The sequence below is a fragment of the Hordeum vulgare genome, chromosome 3H, assembly GCF_904849725.1.
Source record: "Hordeum vulgare subsp. vulgare chromosome 3H, MorexV3_pseudomolecules_assembly, whole genome shotgun sequence".
Lineage (NCBI taxonomy): Eukaryota > Viridiplantae > Streptophyta > Magnoliopsida > Poales > Poaceae > Hordeum > Hordeum vulgare.
The window spans coordinates 208,805,776-208,824,957 of NC_058520.1; positions in this window are offsets into that span (position 1 = coordinate 208,805,776).

Genomic DNA, 19,182 nt, shown 5'->3' on the forward strand with positions numbered 1-19,182 from the left:
TCCTATATACACACCAAAACTTGACATGTACACAACAAAACTTGACACATACACACCTATGTTTGAGCCAAGTAGACATTTCTTTTGTCTTGACATGTTATTTTTTGAGCCAACACAACAATATTTTATTTAGCCAACACGAAACACCATAATTTTTAGCCCACAATATTTCATTCAACCCATTTTTTGGTCGAACACGTCATAAAACATTTACCCAACATTCCAACACGTCTAATAACGATTTAGCCAACAATAACGTGTCAAGCAACTTTTGCTACGATTGAACGCGTGTCATCCACTTAGCCAACCTTTCCCACCTTTTTTCCAACATGATTTTTTCCCTTCACTTGATTTAAGTGAGTACTCACAGCTTGGCCCAACAACGGGCCCATGAACTTCTCATTTTTTCTTTTTCAAAAACGGCTAACCGAACCTGTTCGAGGTGTTAACTGAATTCAGAGCCAATTTTTACCTGAATTTATACGCTTTCGATTTCGACTGCAAACATTCAAAGCTAATTTATTTGAATTCATAACATAGTTCATCTTACAAACAACTCCTAAATCGAAATTCCTAATCCGAACGAGAAAGAAACACCAAATAAGCAATGAAACCAAATAAAAACACATCAAGATAAAATGCTTCGGCCATCAAGTTTGACTGCCTTTTCAATTCCACAATCTGGCTCAACTGCTTGTTCAATTTCTGCAACTCCCTCTTCACCAAAAAATCCTCCAATGGACGATTGGCTCTGTGCCAGTTTGAGATCTCCCTCCACAACAGACGAGATGGGAGCCGCCTGAATTGGAAGCCCCTGAATTGGTGGCAACACTTCAACTTGAAACCCTCGATCCCGAATGTGCTTATCCATACACTCAAAATGGCTGCATTCCTCTAAATCCTGAAAAGGGGAACGAAAACTCTAATTCCCAAACCCATACTGCAAAATAAAAATTGCGCCAAATCGAGACAAATCAGGACAAACCCTACCTTCCCATCCTTCCCACGATGCGAGGCGCTCTCCCATTTGACAAATTCCCGACCGACATTGCCCCTCGTCAAGCGCACACATGTCAAGCGCTTCAATGGATCTAAGCGAGGGCAATCTGGGCGTCTAGTCACCGGGACTTCTCCATAATGCGGCCATGACTTCTGGGATCCAGAAGCGGAGCTGGACATCCCTCATCGCCACCGTTGTGGACCATTGCCGGAGAAGAGGAGGAAAAAGGTGCGCGGAAGAACAGGGGAAGGGAGGCAACTGTTATGTTAGGGGCAGGACACGAGCACAAGAGCATGGGTAGTCTGTCTCTTATAAAATCGATAAGGTTGACGTGGATAGGTGATGGGTCCCAGTCTGAGGTGGCACACAACAAGAGGCGACTGGTGGGTCCCGCATAGGAATGGGTGACTGGTGGGTCCCGCGTTCAAACAACCCAACTCACGTAATCCAAATTTGTTAACAGTTTCCCTCTGTTTGAGGGCTTAAAAGAGCCGTATCGGGCCGTGGCTATTTGGGCCGTCCAATGGTCGTCTCTGAGCTATTTCATCGAACGACGTCGTTCTCCAGCGAATAGTGGGGAAATATGTTGCATGGGAGCTATTCGCCCCTATTTATCTTAGGTGGAAATATTATTTTCTCCCTAGCTTGTACGAGAATAGTAGGATCGAATCGGGACCGAACCGTTTTTATGCAATCCTATATGACATCGGCTTGTTCCTTTTTGGGAGCCGGAGAGAAAAGATGGCGATGCCTTCTTTTTCATTGGCTGCCATGCGGGCGGGCGACCTGTCTTGTGTTGCATCCAATACGTGCTTGGAGATGTCTTGCGCGAGGAGATGCGTGTGGTTTGCCGCGGGGTTGTTGGGGGCGTGAGATCCGTTGGCGACAGGGCCCAATCTAGTGGTGGTTCGGGAAGCTCGATGCTGCTGCGGGTGGGAGGTCGATATGGGGGGTGGCTGGAGGGAGACGAATGGTGACGCCGCGGTTGTTGCATCCTTCGTCGGGAGATGAATGGTCCGCTGCTGTTGCATCCTCGAGGAGACGAATGACGTTGTGCTTGGTTGCATCCTTCTGATGGGAGACGAATGGCGCTGCATGGGGGTGCATCCTCCATCCAGCGGGGGGCGCGGATGCAAGGTTGGAAGCTTTTCGAGTTTGTCGGGGAGGTGCGGTTGGCTGTGGAGGCAGAGGTAGTGGTGTCGTGTATAGGCTGATCGGATCCGAGGCTCGGTTATGCAGGTGAGATTGCTGGTGAAAGTCGTACTCCCATTCTAACCAGAGTCGTCGATGGAGACACCTCACACGCCGCTCCCTCATTGGAGGCTTCGATGTATCTGCTTTCACCTTGCCTTTCTCGACGTGTTCCGGGGGTAACCCTTGATCTAGTTTAGATCGGACGATGGTGGTGCTATCCGGCGTCGCGTTCTCTCTTGGGGGCATCGTGATGGAGATGGATTCGGTCATAGGGACCCGTGGCTCGTGAGGTTGTGTGTGTTGTTTGCTGAAAGGCGTAGCTTGTATGATTTTTGGGTCTTGTTTCCCTCATAAACTCGATCAAACTTTCTTTTTCTGTTCAGTGAATTTAATAGAACAACTACCAACATTAAAAAAAACTCGAGATGGGATGCCGCGACTGTAGCCTTACACCATCTATGGGGAGGAAGAAACTTACTTGCTCGGGGAGGTGAGTGTCAGGTTGAGAGAAAGCGGAAGGTGGATGAGGATCCTGCAACCGTTGGATTGAAATCTAATGGTAAGGCCACATCAACTAATGTTTTTTGTTTAGGCAACTGTTAGTGGCCCCAAAAAAACAAGTTCCCAATTCTCTCGAACAACAATTAAGGCCACTTCTTACGACAATTCGAATTAGTGTATAACTACAACCCTACAAATTTGGTAAAACCATGTCTCCCAAAACCCTACAAGGAACCCCGTCTCTCCAAAACCATTGACAAAGCAGCACCGCCTCCTTGGGTTCGACTGGCTACGGGCACCGACAAGATTTTCGGAGTGGACAATCTTCTCTTCCGAGAGGCGAGGTAGCTGCTTTAATCCGGGCGAATGTACCTCCTGGCCGTTGGATATAGTTTTTCTTTTATTTTTCCAAGAAAAAATAAGGACGATTTTCTAGAAAATAAACAGAAATAAGTACGTAATCCCTCCGTTCCTATTTTCTAAATATAAGTCTTTTTAAATGTTTCATTAGAAGACTACATACAGATGTATATAGACATATTTTAAAGTGTATATTCACTCATTTTGCTTTGTATGTAATCCCCTAATGAAATCCCTAAAAAGACTTATATTTAGAAATGGAGGGAGTAGATGCAACGTGAGATTTGTTCACGTGCCCGGTTGTTGCTCTTTTATTAGTGGTAGCTCGCTCGCCGCATTCGTGGGATGGCACCAAGAAGAAGCGGATGCGGAGTTTTAGGGGCTGTTCGGCAATCCATCGGCTCCGTGGAATTCAAGGATCTGCGGAGTACGTACTGGCCAGCTCCACGGTTTTAAACTGCAGCTCCACCCGCTCCTGGAGTGGAGTAATGGAGTGGAGGGACTCTGAACACGCCTTTAGTGGGCGACGGGGAAGTGGTTGTGGGATGGCGCAAGCATGAGCTCAATCATGGCTTCGAAGAATAGAGGTCTTCCGTTTGTCTTTGTAACAACCTATAAATACTAAGATCTAAGAAGAAAATGTTGCATGCAATACGCAACGCCAAATCCTATGTTGAGTTTGTTGAGAGAGAGAGAGGGAGAGGAGTTAGTGCTAATGAGTTAATTGCATGAAGGTATCACAATTAAGATAGTGCGCCACTTTACATAATCTTTACATGTCAGTATCAAGACTGAGTGCACGACAACATGACGATCTGCACGGCCAGTCGAGGCATGCCCGCATGCTGTGTAGGCGAGGCTGGGTCAGTCACTCTTAGCCTGGCTTGATCGAACCTGTTCGGCAGTCGTCCCCTACCTCTCCCCTTGAACCCTACATCTCCCGCGCAGTGACGACGTCAGCGACTCCGGCTGGCGGCGGAGACCTTCACGGTTTAGGTAGTGCCACGACTAGAGGAATCGACGGCAGTAGCGGCTCAGACTCCAACTCTGCATACTCCAACCACGTTGACAACTTTTTTTGAGCCGACTTTGTCCATGGAGCAGCGGTTGCGGATGGCACATATTTGGGTGGCGAACCCTAGCACTGGCCATCGTTGGACGGAAGGAATCGACGACATGCTGTAAGTTATCATTTCCCCCTTCTCCGCTAATTGGGGACTAGGATCAGGTTGTCTTTCTTCTCTTTTTTGTTAAGTCCAAATGGGGATTAGGGTTAGGCATCACTGTTCTTCCTTGTATGTCCATGGATTAGGCCTCGCTGTTCATTAAAATTATGGATTAGGGTTACCTATTCATTATGTTGTGTTCTGTTAAGACAAACTGTGGATTAGGCCTAGTGATTAGTTGTAATTAACTTTGATTTTTAGTTTCTATGATGACATTTGGGAGGTTAGGATACATTTTGATGCTGTAAATTTTCCGGATATACTTCCACTGATGGAAACCCAAGGATTTAGTGTATATGATTCAAAGTATCACACTGAGACTCCACACTTACGAGACCAAGGGCTTGAATTTATAGAGAGTAATGCTCAATTACAAATGATAAATATGCAGAAGAAGGAGACTCTGGTGCTTATTTTTTTAGTTATGACATGTCCACCACGTGTGAGTGAATTTGAGAGGCAAGAATTGTCCCCAATTGTGTATGAAGAGCCTGTTGTGTATGATCTCAATGAACCAATTCTTTTAGCTATTGATCGGCAAGGTGTTGCCTTTGAAAGCGAGTGTAGCAGCTCATGGTCCTATTGTTTGCACACAACAAAGCAGGAATTTAAATGCGAAGCTTAAAGCTATTGTGGAAAAAGAAAAAAGAAGAGTAAGGAGAGGTATATGCTGCGAGTGATGCTTCTGACTTTGATTCTTAAGGTCAATATGCTAGTGACAATAACCCTTATTACATGGGTGCCATTGAAGACATAGAGATAGAAAAGGGAAAGAGACAAAGAGAGAAAGAACTAGAAGAGGAAGAAACAAATGATGATGAATCATAAGAGGAAGTGTTGCATTATGTGGGTGCAAAGAGGTTGAGGAACTTTTTGAGCTCAAGGAAGATGACACAATTTTTTTAGAAGAAGAAGAAGAAACTATATTTGTACCTACACAGAAGAAGCAGAAGCTGCCTGTTAGGAAAGGACCAACAACATGGTCACATTCTAGTGTATTAGTAGAAGAGCAACCTAGTTTTAAACCTTCTCAGATGAAGAAGAGAAAGGTTTGGCGAAGGAGAGTGATGATGATGGGTTTGCTCCTGTGTCATTTGTCCTACCAAAGAAAACAAAGAGTAGGCAAAGAAGAGGCCACCTAGAAAATGGCATAATGAGAAAATGGAGCAACCACATCAACAAATATGTCTGCATATGTGTTTGAGGGGTCAACATCAATTCAGAGATGCTTTATTGAACTTACACACCACTAAGAGTAGAAACTTCAAGCATCACACGAACTCAGATCAAAGGATAACTGTTGAGTGTAGATCAGGACATTGCAAGTTATTTATTGTGGTAGCACTTATAAAAGGGGAACAATTTTTGTAATTAAGAAGGTGATACTAAACCGCACTTGCCCTAGTACTACAAGACAACCAGGGTCAGCGCCAAGTGGCTCGAAAAGAATTATGAGTCATTGTTTAGATCTGATCCAATTACTAGCATTCACAGTTTGATTGATGCATGCATGGAAAATTATGGTGTAGATGTGCCCAAGGCCATGACATATAGGGCAAAAAATCTAGCTATTAATTTTGTGTTAGGAGATCACTAGAATCAATACCAAGGCTCATAGACTATGGTCGGATTGCGATGGATACAAAGCCTAGGACTGGAGTGATGGTGACTACTGTGACTCCAACAACCACTGAAAAAATTGCCCAACAAGGACAAAGATTCCATGCCATGTTCTCCAAAATAAATGGAGTAAAGGAGGGGTTTCTAAAGGGGTGCAGACCATTCATTGGTGAATTTCTTTACATGTGCACTACTTACGTATTGTTTCACATTTAAATGCATTTAATTTTTTCAGATGTTGATTTTGCTTGCTCATTTAGGTGTTGACGGATGTTGTATTAAGCTAAATACTGGTGCTCAACTCCTTGCTACCACTGGTAGAAATGGCAACAACAATATACACCCACTCACATTTGATATATATTGTTGGACAAGAGGACACAGAAAGGTGGTGTCAGTTTATTCACTAACTTAAGATTTGCCTAGGAGGAGAAGCCGGACAGTTTGGTCCGTATAAAAGTTTGGTCCACATACCATCATGTTTGATATAGACAGAAAGTATGAGTATGCATCATATTTGGATGGATTTTCTTGGCACTATGGCCACGGTGTATGTGCATCTAGTGCCACCCTTTGTTGGTTTTAGAGTATTGAAAAGAAATGTGGTTGAGGGACTAATGTGTTTGTGAGAGTTCACAGGTTAACACATATAAAAGTCCATGGAGATTCGGTTTGACCGTCGAAGACAACTCCCAGAAATGTCCAAATACATTGATGATGGCCGAAGCCATTGGTGGTACAGAAGATAATCACTTGAAGATAATGAAGCACAAAGACGAAGTTTTTGGTTGCTTTGTTTTTCTTCTTTCCCGAGTCATAGGAATCACCGTACTATTAAGTGGGTTCAAGGTGATCTAAGTACAATGCTGACGTGATGCTCAACATATACACCTATGTCTTCAAGTGAAGACCATGGAAGAAATCTCTTCCAGAGTTGGTTGATTCAACATTGCTTGTAGCCCAAGCAATGTTGCCGTTTGTGTCTTTGAAATCTGACCGTTGGAACACGTGTCGGTTGGCCATTGAACCAGGGTCATTTCGGTCATATCATATCAGGTTGTTTGTTAACTATAAATAGCCCACCCCTCCACCATAAGTTCGTGGCTTCTGAGAGTAAGATATGACTGTTGTCATTTTAGAACAACCCACCTCGAAGACATTGAGAGAGAGCTTTCCTGCGAGGGTAAACCCGAACAACTAGAGATAGTGTGTTTGAGCACCACTGAAGTCATTCTTTTCGGAGAGAACCTAAGACTTGTTAGACTCGAAGATATGGCAAACAAGAGTCATTGTGTATTGCCGACTGACTGAGTTTGTAAAGGTTTTGGAATTCTCCCGTGAAGACTTACGTGAGTGATTGGGCATGGTCTAAGTGACCTTGGATCAAGGGGAACAAGGTGAAGACGAGGTCTTCAGAGTTCAATCTCAGCCTCCCGAACCAGACGTATAGTTGTCACAACAGCTGGAACTGGTCCAACAAATCTTGTTCGTTGAGCGACTCGTTCTATCATTCACTCTCTTATTTTCTATATTGTACTATGTAGCAATGGCTTGATCATCTCAATTCAAATACATACACCAAATACATTCCTTAACTGTCATTTATCTTCATACCACCGAAGTTTATCTTCGATACATCTTAGTGTTCATGATGACTATGCTATAACTGCATGAATGTCTTCACTGCATTCCATGTTTGCTTAGATTCTTGATTACTATCCCTACTTGATCCTGTTTTGCTTCCGCATACTTTGAATATATTTACTGCATTGAAGTTTTTCATAAAAATCACCTATTCACCCCCTTTAGTCGATAACTAGCACTCTCAATTGGTACCAGAGCAAGGTACTCCCTTATTTGTGTTTGGGTTTAACCAAATGGAGTTGTAGCTATGTCGAATGTAGGGATAATCAAGGTCTCTGTTGTGTGTCGTGTCTTCGATGACACTGATTACCCATACTGGAAGAACAAGATGCGCATGCATTTCGAAGCCATTGACAATCACCACCCATATGTCATCATGTCTGGCATTCCCAAGGTGGGCGAACGGGTCATTGTTGATGATGTGAAGAGATTTTCTCAATTGGACTCGATTGCCAAGAACATCATTTGTGTTCATCTGACCAAAGGACATCTTGGCCGTATGAGTGCTCTTGACACTATGAAGCATATCTGGGAATGGTTGTCTAAAGTCACCGAAGGTGTCTCATCTCAGAGAGACTCATGTGTAGATGTGCTCTGCAACCTATTCAACTGCTTCAAGAGGCTTGTCAATGAAAATATCCAGCTCACGTTTGATCGACTTACTGATATCTCAAATGAGTTGAATGCTCTAGGCGCCATTGATATCACCAAACATGAAGTTGTGAAGAAGCTATTGAGATCTCTTGACAGTTCCTTTGACACATGAAAGTGCGTTATATCGACTAGAGGGGGGTGAATAGGAGATTTTTAGAATTTCAACACTGAGGAAATTCCTTTTGAGGAAATTCCTCACTGATGACTAACTTACAGCGGAAACAGTAAAGGATCAGAAGTGCAAAGTTTCACGACAGCAGTTTTTCAAAGTGAAGAATGTAAAAACAGATTGCACTGTGAGCAGGCACGCAGAATACAGATGAGGATTAACTGTCGTGAAGAATATGGGGTTGAGGAAATTCAGAGAAAGTCTTCAGCAAATTCTTCAAACAGTCGCAGTGAAAGTCATCAACACATAATACGAGGAAAGTAAGGAGTTGAGGAATTAGAACCCGTTTCTCAGTTAAGACAATCGTTGATGACCGAGTTCCAACTGCTGTGACAGTCGTACATGTGGTTCGGAGCGGCTTGGTATTGAAACCAAAGGACACACAGTCCCGGGACACACAGTCCCTACCGTATTCTCCTTGAGCTAAGGACACCCAGTCCTCGCCCAACACTCGTGGTAAGTCTTCAGGGCAGACTTCCAAACCCTCACAGACTTGGTCACCCGACGATCCACAATTGACTGCTGGAAAGCTCTAGACTATGACGCCTAACCGTCTGGAGGATGCACAGTCCTCAAAGGTAAAAGGCTTCAGTCCCACACAGGAACAACTTCTTCAGTGATGCTCAATCACTAGGTTTGGTTTGTGGTTTCGGTGTATGGTGTATTTCCTCACTGATGAATTACTCTCGAAGGCTCTGAGGAATTGGGTTGCTCTTATGACAAGTGTCAGTTTCTAACGGAGCAGCCAACCAGCTAGTGGTTGTGGGGGGTGGCTATTTATAGCCTGGGAGCATCCCAACATGATTTGACACTAATGCCCTTAAATAATATGACCGTTGGAGTGGATAAGACCAATGACTTGGCGTGGCTATCGAAACGGTCGGAACCCTCAACTGTGAGAGTCCTCATGTCACTCGTATTCCTCACTTGAGGCTTTTGGTAGGATTAGGCTTGGGTTGAGCATCATGAGGAAATTCATTCCATAGTGTAACTTCGACCCCCTTTAATAGTACGGTGTTCCTATTACTCAAATGCAAAGAAAATAAAACAGAAAGTGTAAATCTTCATGCTTCAAATTCTTCAGAGTGATTTTCTTCAGGACACACCGGATTCCTCAATATAAGTATCTTCATGAGGAATATCAATTTCATCGCAGATTCCTCGCGATTCATTTCTTCAGCTTCAGACCAATTTCTTCAACTGAAGACATATATCTTCATGATTTTTCTTTTCACAGCAAATGCACATTGATGATTTATATCATGGAGATCTCCCCCTGAGTCTTGTAAATCATGCATACATGTAACATATCATATGAAGAAAATGAAAATGCATGATGACAAATAGTATCTGACGAATTCTAGCATGCGTGCATTAAAACTTGAGGAATAAGCATGCGAAGAAAAACGTTCAAATGCGTCAGAGTACCATCGGGCTTAAGTTACAACTCATTACATAAAAACTTCAGAAGAGCCAAGAGTTTGTAACTTAAATATAGTTCATAAGCCCCAAAAATATCCTGCTTGAAGACTAACTCTCAAGTTTCTCCCCCTTTGTCATCAAGTGACAAAAAGGACAAACGGAGGACTAACGTCCGTGAAGACTTCACTTCGTGGCAGTTGAGGAAGAGCCGTGATGCTTCTTGGGAGTAGTCTTCTTCCTTGGATCGGTAGCAGTGTCGAGCTGTTCTTCATCAGTTTCAGCAGTGCGGAATGAAGAAAAGGAGCTCTCTTCAAGGTCTGGAACTGGAATAGGCCTGAACTTCTTCTTGGGAGGCCACGACCATTCAAAGTCTCGCTCAAAGTCCATTTCTTCAAGCTCAGTCTGAGTCTTCAGATGTGCAAGTGTAGCCGAGGTGCGATCAAAAACCTCATGCAGATTGTGATGGTTAAGCTTCACAGAGTTCTGTGTTTCAGTGAGGGTTTTCACAATGGCGCCAAACTGGCATTTGATGCACTTGTGATTGCGATCCACCTTCTGGTGAAGACCGAGGAGGAGCTCTCTTGTATTCTTCACGCGAGGAGGAACGGGGCTTGCCGGACGAGTCTCAGTATCATCCCATGAGGAATAAGCTTCTGGCTCTCTGAACTGGCCATCAAGGGGCCTACTGCCTTCTTCAATCACAGATTTACCTTTTCCTTCAATGGACTCGAAAATCTTCTTGTTGACCCGGATAGGAGGCATATAACCAACATGGTTTTGGAAATCAGCATGGAAGTTGATGCCTGTCCTTGTCCTGATGAATCTCATGATCCATGGGGCATATATCTTGTGATCAAAAGGACACATAGCATTTTCGGCCAAAGTCCTCAAGAAGAAATCATGGATGTTGATAGGAATACCATGAATGATGTTGAAGAGGATATTCTTCATGAGGCCTACAACATCTTCTTCATCATCATGGCCTTTGATCGGCGCGAGCACACTGTAGAGGATTCTGTAAACAGATCTGGGTGTGTACTTGAGGTCGTGGACGAGGAAGGTTGTTCTCGGAGGTTTTCCTTCAGCCAAAGGCTTCATGAGGACTTCCATCATCCCATTTGGCACTTCATGCTCACCATAAAGCTTCACAGCCTCATCCGAGGGAATTGGTACAGGCAGTTCTCGGAGGAGTTCAGTAGCAGGAGCCTTGTAGTGAGTGTTTTGTGACATCCAATCAAACACCCAAGTGTTAATGTCTTCAAGGTTGCCGGATATGTGAAGAGTGGCATAGAACTGAAGAATTAGCTCGCTGTCCCAGTCAGAGATGTCGGAGCACATTGGGAGTAAACCAGCGTCATGGAGTACACTGAGGACTGGCTCTAGGCACGGTATTGCTTCAAGTTCAACATGAGGAATATGCCTGTGCTGGAATATCTTGTTTCGTCCACATAGCACAGAGGCATAGTAATTCATCCGAGTCCTAGTCCAAAACTTCAGATGCCTCATTTGAGGCTTGTCATAGGGGTTCTCTCCAATGAAGTACATGCGTTCTTCAAAGAAATTTTCTTTTTGAAACTTAGGACGCTTGGAGAATGGCTGACGCTGAACTGGCTTAAGATTTTGCTGAGGAAAAGGAGGGGAGACAACAATGGCAGTCTCTGGGTTGAGCACAACGAATGCATTGTCTTGGTCCGGTGCATTTGCTTCAGCATTTTCCTCAGGGTGATGAATTTCAGCAGCTGGTACTTCAGGCTGAGGAGATGGTGCTGGCTGGGCGTCAGGCTGAGGGGCTTGCTCTGGCTGTGCATCAGGCTGAGGAATAGCTTCTTCTTGCTCAGTTGGAGGAGTGTGGTCAGCATGTTCCTCATCTTGAGGATTCTGCTCAGAGCGTTGAATTTCATCATCTTGAGGATTTTCAGTTTGTTCTTCTTCAGCTGGCTTGATGGCAGATGCAGTTTCATCAGCTGGTGCAGCTGATGCTTGAACAGTGTCTTTCTGAGGAATGAAAGGCTGAGGACTGTCGTCTATATGAATTTCCTCGTCAGTGTGTTCCTCAGAGGTGACATTCTTCATTTCCTCATCTTCCTTTTTCGCTGGACCATCAATGATGACCATTTCATAAGAAGGAGCGACATTCAGGGGCACAGGGTCCAAAGGAGCAGTTTCTTGAAGTGCTTTGAGGCGCTTGGCCTCCATTTCTTCTTCTGTTGAGGAGGCCTTTCTCTTTTTGGCTTCCTTCTCAGCAGCCCTTGTTTTCTTCACGTCTGATGCAGACGGAGTCATCTTCTTCACCGTTGAATCTTTTGGTGAAGGGGTTCTCTTGACAGATTCTTCAGCTGGTATTGAGGAACCAGCTGGAACAGAGTCATCAGCTTGCTTTGGTGAAGCAGCTGGGTGAGGGGCAGTCTCATCAGCTGCAGCAAATTCATCAGCAGGAGTTTCCATGGTGATTTCTTCAATAGCCGGTTCATCCACACGGCATTCTTGGTGTACTTCCTCAGCTTGAGGAGTTTCCTCATCATGAGGAGATTCATCTGCTGGCTCCTCAATCAGGGGCTGAGAAGTTGGTGCTGGGGGTGCAGCCTTCTTATTGTAATCATCAACAGCACTAGTGGCCAGCTTGATGAAATTGCTCTTGAGACTCTTACGATCTGACATCTTGGAGTACTTGTCAGTCAATTTCTTCAGCTCTGCCTGTGTTGATACCAGTGCATCAGGAGTCAACTTGAGGAGATTCTGCTTGAGGAATTTCTCCTTTTTAAGCTTTGCAACTTTGGCCTGCTTGGCCTGCTGTTCTTTCCACTTGGCTTCATTGATGAAAGTGGTCACCATATGGCTGATGCCAGGGGAAAGTTTCAAATCATCAAGCGGAGTGTTTGGGTCCTCATACCACATGTTGATGTAGTCAAGGAGGACCTCGGGGGTCCATTGCGAGAGGAATAGTACTGCCTGATGCTTGAGCTACTCTTTCCTGCTTGTTTCTGATGATTGCTTGCACGGTTTGATCATTAAATTCATCACTGCCCTCTGATGCAGACGGGACGGTGATGATTTTGCTGGGGCTTGGCAGAGTTGCACGTTCAACAGACACCCGAGTCTTCGCAGGAGGTGTTGAAGACTTTGTCTCCGAGCTGGTTGCAGCTGGGAGTGAGGAGCTGGAGCTGGCGGTCATAGGCTTCATGACCTGCTTCTGTACTGGTTTCTCTTGAGGCTTTGGTGGTCGTGCTGAGGATTTTGGAGCTGAGGAGATTGGTACTGAGGGCTTTGGCGCTGATGGTTTTGGTGTTGAAGGTTTTGGTGCTGAGGGTTTTGTGACTGAAGCCTGAGCAGACTTCTCTTGAGGCTTTGGAGCCCTTGGTTTTGACGGTACAGACTGCATTTGAGGAATTTCTGAGCCAGATGTCTCAGCGGCAGAGGAAGTAGGAGCAGCTGAGGCAGCAGCTGAGGATTCATTGAATTTCCTCACTGCAGTTTCTGCCTGCTTCTTGAGCTTAGCCAGATGCTTTTCCTTCTCATCTGGATAGTCATCGATGGTCATGAGGCTTGAGGGATGTGCTACTTGATGATCCTCAAGTGGGGCCCATCTGCCAGGGGGCTTCAGAGCGAATTTCTTCGGATACTTGGGAGTCACAAACCTGTATTCCTTCCATTCCTTCGCCCATCGGCGTTCTATCTTCTGCAGCCGTATCTTTCTCTTTGCCATTGTCTCATTTTCATCAGGCGTGCAATAGTCCAAGTAGATACCCTCAGGGATATCCACAGCTGTGTTTTTCTCAAGTTTCTTTCCTCCCTTCTGTTTTCTGTCATCCTCCATTTTCTTGAGCTGAGGATTTTGCTGATGAGATTGAACTCTTGAGGATTCTGATGAGACTTGAAGATTTTCTTCCAGAAACGCTGCAAATGAGTTAATGTGATGAGAACCTTGAGATTCATCAGCTGGCATGTGTGTACCTGTGAACACAGTTGTAAGTGCATCTAGTGCCCCTTAGTGATTTTGGTGGTTTGAAGACTTATAGGTTAAGTATCTAATGTGTTTATAAGTGTACACAGGATCTATAAGTCATTGAGGAGTTTGAGATATTTGAAGAATATCGACCCCTAAAAATATATGTCTTCAGTTGAAGAAATTGGTCTGAAGCTGAAGAAATGAATCACGAGGAATCTGCGATGAAATTGATATTCCTCATGAAGATATTGATATCGAGAAGATCGGTGGTTCCTGAAGAAAATCATTTTGAAGAAATTGAAGCATGAAGATTTACATTTTCTGTTTTACTTTCTTCGCATTTGATGAATAGGAACACCGTACTGTTAAAGGGGGTCAAAGTAACGCTATGGAATGAATTTCCTCATGATGCTCAACCCAAGCCAAATCCTACCAAAAGCCTCAAGTGAGAAATATGAGTGACATGAGGACTCTCAGGGTTGAGGGTCCCGACCGTTTTGATAGCCACACCAAGTCACTGGTCTTATCCACTCCAACGGTCATATTATTTAAGGGCATTAGTGTCAAATCATGTCGGGATGCTCCCAGGCTATAAATAGCCGCCCCCACAACCACTAGCTGGTTGGCTGCTCCGTTAGAAACTGACACTCGTCATAAGAGCAACCCAAATTCCTCAGAGCCTTCGAGAGTAAATCATCAGTGAGGAAATACACCACCCACCGAAACCACAAACCAAACCTAGTGATTGAGCATCACTGAAGAAGTTGTTCCTGTGTGGGACTGAAGCCTTTTACCTTTGAGGACTGTGCATCCTCCAGACGGTTAGGCGTCATGGTCTAGAGCAATCCAGCAGTCAATTGTGGATCGCCGGGTGACCGAGTTTGTGAGGGTTTGGAAGTCTGCCCTGAAGACTTACCACGAGTGTTGGGCGAGGACTGTGTGTCCTTAGCTCAAGGAGAATACGTAGGGACTTTGTGTTCCGGGACTGGGTGTCCTTTGGTTTCAATACCAAGCCGCTCCAAACCAGATGTACGACTGTCACAACAGTTGGAACTGGGTCATCAACAACAGTCTTCACCAAGAATCAGGTTCTAATTCCTCAACTCTTTACATTCTCTGTATTGTGTGTTGATGACATTCTCTGTGACTGTTTGAAGAATTTGCTGAAGACTTTCTCCGAATTTCCTCAACCCCAAATTCTTCACTTGAGTTAATCATCATCTGTATTCTGCGTGCCTGCTTAATGTGCAATCTGTTTTCATAATCTTCACTCTGTAATACTGCTGTTGTGAACGTTTGCATGACTGATCCTTAACTGTTTCCGCTGTAAGTTAGTCATCAGTGAGGAATTTCCTCAAAAGGAATTTCCTCAGTGATGAAATTCTAAAAATCTCCTATTCACCCCCCTCTAGTCGATATAACACACTTTCAATTGGTATCAGAGCAAGGTACTCCCTTGTTCTGTGTGATTTTGGTTTAACCACCTGGAGTTTTAGTTATGTCGACTGCAGGCATGTTTAAGGTGACTGCAGCATGTCCTACCTATGAGGGAAAGAACTTTCCCTTCTGGAAGAACATAATGCAAATGCATCTACAAGCTATAGACAATGATCTCTGGTATATTGGGAAAATGGTGTCTCCATCATTTCTGCCAGTGTCACTGCAGCTGATGTGAAGAAATTCAAGCAACTCGATTCTCAAGCGAAGAACATCATCTGTGGTCATCTGAGCCCTGGCCAGTTTGGAAGAGTAAGTGCCTTAGGCTCTGCAACACTGATCTGGGAGAGACTGTGCAAGGTAAATGAAGGAGTATCAACCCAACGTGACTCTCGTGTTGATATTCTTCGCAATCTCTTCAATCGCTTCAAGAGACATGACAATGAAAGCTGCCAAGACACCTTTGATCTCCTCACTGACATATCAAATGAACTACAAGCACTGGGAGCTCGAGACATCACTGATCACGAAGTTTAGAAGAAACTGCTGAGATCCTTAGATTCTTCATTTGACACTCTAGTTCTGATGATTCAAGAAAGACCAGACTACAAGATGCTAGATCCAGCTGATATCCTCGAAAGGCTAAATACTCATGAATTCCAGCTAGAAGAAAAGAGAGATCTATATGGACAAAGCTATTCCATACCACGTGCACTGAAGGCAAGAGCAATTTCCTCATCTGAAGAAGAAGACACAGATGACAGCAGTTGTGACCCTGAAGAATTTGGTCAGGAGCTTGCAATGCTTGTGAGGAAATTCCAGAGATTTACACGACGAGGCCAGTTCGGTATATCATCAAGAAGAGACATGAGGAAATCAGAATCTGCATCAGAGGACTACAAGAAACGGACCTTTCACAAGTGCAAGAAATCAGGTCATTACATTGCCGATTGTCCCCGCCGGGGAAAGGAATCAAAGAAGAAGAAATACAAGGATGACAGTTCTGATGACTCAAAGAAGAAGAAGAAATCTTCAAAATCCTCATCTTCAAAGGCCTCTTCACACAAGAAGACTAGCTTTAGAAAAGCTCGGGCACTTATTGGCAAGGAAATGGATTCCGAGGCAGAATCAGAGGAATGTGATGAAGAAGAAGGCTCTGGAGAAGACTCAGAATCCGGACAGGCTAGTCTTGCACTGGCAACCAATTTCGTCAGCAAGTCAATCTTCAATCTTGAAGAAAATGATTGCACCATCCATATTGATGACTATGCTCATGACTTCGCTCCAACCTATTGCTTCATGGCAAAAGGTTCAAAGGTATCAAATAATGCCTCCTCCTCTGATTCAAGTGACTGTGAACATGATGATTACAAAAAACCCAGTTACAGTAAACTTGCCATCATTGCCACTAAACAACAAACTGCTCTGGAAAAGCTTCAAAAACTGCTAGACAAAAGTGATGATATGTTAAATGATGAAATGAATCTTAATCAAATCCTCGCTGATGATATGAAAAATCTTCAGTCTAGATTTGATAATCTTCAGGATAGTCATGATACACTCCTCACTGATCATGAGAAGCTTTCCTACGAATTCCTTCAAAGAAAGCTTGATCTTGAGAAGCTGAGGATGTCTCACGATGGTCTTCGTATGGAAAATGATTCATTACTAGCTCAACAGATTAGCGCTAGTCAAGTTGAATTTATTCCTCCATGTCTTAAATGAATTGAACGTGAAACTGCTAATTCCTCACCAGAAACATCAAATGCTACAAATTCTTCAACTGCACCTGTTGTGTCTATTTCCTCACTTGAGGAAAACACAAATGTTATTGATGAAAATGCAGGGTTGAAGGAATTGTACGTGATAGGCATGTACAAAAGCCTCAAAGGACACCAAACCCTTTGTGATGTGCTCAAAAAGCAGATCTTGAACAAGAACCCGAGGAAAGAAGGAATTGCCTTTGAGAGGAAATTGAATGCTGATGGATCTTATTGGAAACCTGAGCAGTATCCCAAAACCTCATGGGTTGCTGCTACTGGGCCTCCTTTTGATCCATCTAATCTAACTGGCTTTTCATGTGAATTATCCTATTCCTCGGATGAGTCATTCGATTCCAACTATAAACTGTTCAAAAAATCAATCTGGTGAAGTATTTGCTCGATATGTTGGAACTAACTGCAGGAATGGCCCTCCTCTGAGGAAAATCTGGGTTCCCACAAGTTGTCTTGAAAATCTTCAAGTGAATGTCCTCATGACACCACCTCTGAAGAATTTGAACCCCAGATCCAATTCCTCAGGAGGACCAAAGTCTTCAAGAGGATCAAAATCCTCAACTGGTCAAAACTATGCTCGTACCCGTGCTTATGCGTCTAGCATGCAGGGAAACTACAAGGAATATGATTATGAGTGCTACTCCTCAAATCATTATGTTCATAAATCCTCAAACCAGTTCTCTGCATACTCATATGAGTACTTTAACCCCCCTACTGTTAAGAGAAGTGCATTTGCTTCAATGCCACCTTTCTCATATGGTGCTTGCAGGATGATGAACGCTTTGCCACCCCTTCAGATGTGGGTGGTGAAGAAATCAAACTAATCACTTGTGCAGGACAGGTCTCCAGATGAAAATCATCATCTGAAGAATTTGCTGGAGACCTGAGGAAATGCTTGATAGGACGCAAGCTAATGATTGATGAAATAGAAATATTTCACACGTCCTTACATTTCTGTTATGATGAAATCACTAAACTGATGAAATTAGTATCATATTCTTCAAATCTGAAGCATATGAGATGGTAAGCTGTACTAATTCATATGCAGGATGACAAACCCAAAAATACTGAGTGGGTTCTCGATAGTGGCTACACACATCACATGACTGGTGATAAAAGCCTACTGATGAATATGCCACTAACTCCATCACCACTGAAGCAAATCACATATGCTGACAAAGGTAAAAGCAAGGTATTGGGACTTGGCAAAGTAGCTATTTCCAAGGATAGACATATGGACAAAGTAATGCTTGTTGAATCCCTTGGTTTTAACCTCATGTCAGTCTCGATGCTTTGTGATCTTGATATGATTGTTATCTTTGGTAGATATAGATGTGTAGTCATCATGGAATCTGACAGATCCAAAGTCTTCGAAGGTGTAAGAAGAGGGGATTTGTACATTGTCGATTTCTCTACAGGTCCTCAACCAGCCACTTGCTTACTAGCAAAAACCTCAGAAGGATGGTTGTGGCACTGAACACTAGGTCATGCAGGCATGAGGAATTTGCACACGCTTGCGAAGAAGAAGCATGTCATCGGCATTGAATCAGTCAAATTCCTCAAGAATCATCTTTGCGGTGCTTGTGTATCTGGGAAAATGACCAGATCCAAGCACCCCTCGAAGACTATCATGACCACTACACGTTCATTCGAATTGCTTCATATGGATTTATTTGGACCTACTCACTATGCCACACTAACCAATGCAGCATCTTTATATGGCTTTGTCATAGTTGATGATTATTCCAGATACACTTGGGTGCATATTATAGTGTATAAAACTGAAGTGCAGAAAATCTTCAAACGATTTTCTTCAAGGGCCTCGACAAACTTCGGCATCAAGATCAAACATATCAGGAGTGATAATGGAACCGAGTTCAAAAACACTGGTCTTGATGATTATCTTGATGAACTTGGTATTACTCACGAATTGTCTGCTCCTTATACTCCTCAGCAGAATGGTGTCGTCGAAAGAAAGAACAGGACTCTGGTTGAAATGGCAAGAACTATGCTTGAAGAATATCAGACTCCTCGTCGCTTCTGGCCTGAAGCAATCAACACTGCATGTCATATCATCAACAGGGTATATCTTCACAAATTCCTCAAGAAAACCTCATATGAACTCCTCACTGACAAGAAACCCAATGTAAGTTATTTCAAAGTCTTCGGTGCAAAATGCTGGATTAGAGATCCTCATCATAGCTCAAAATTTGCACCTAAGGCACATGATGGTT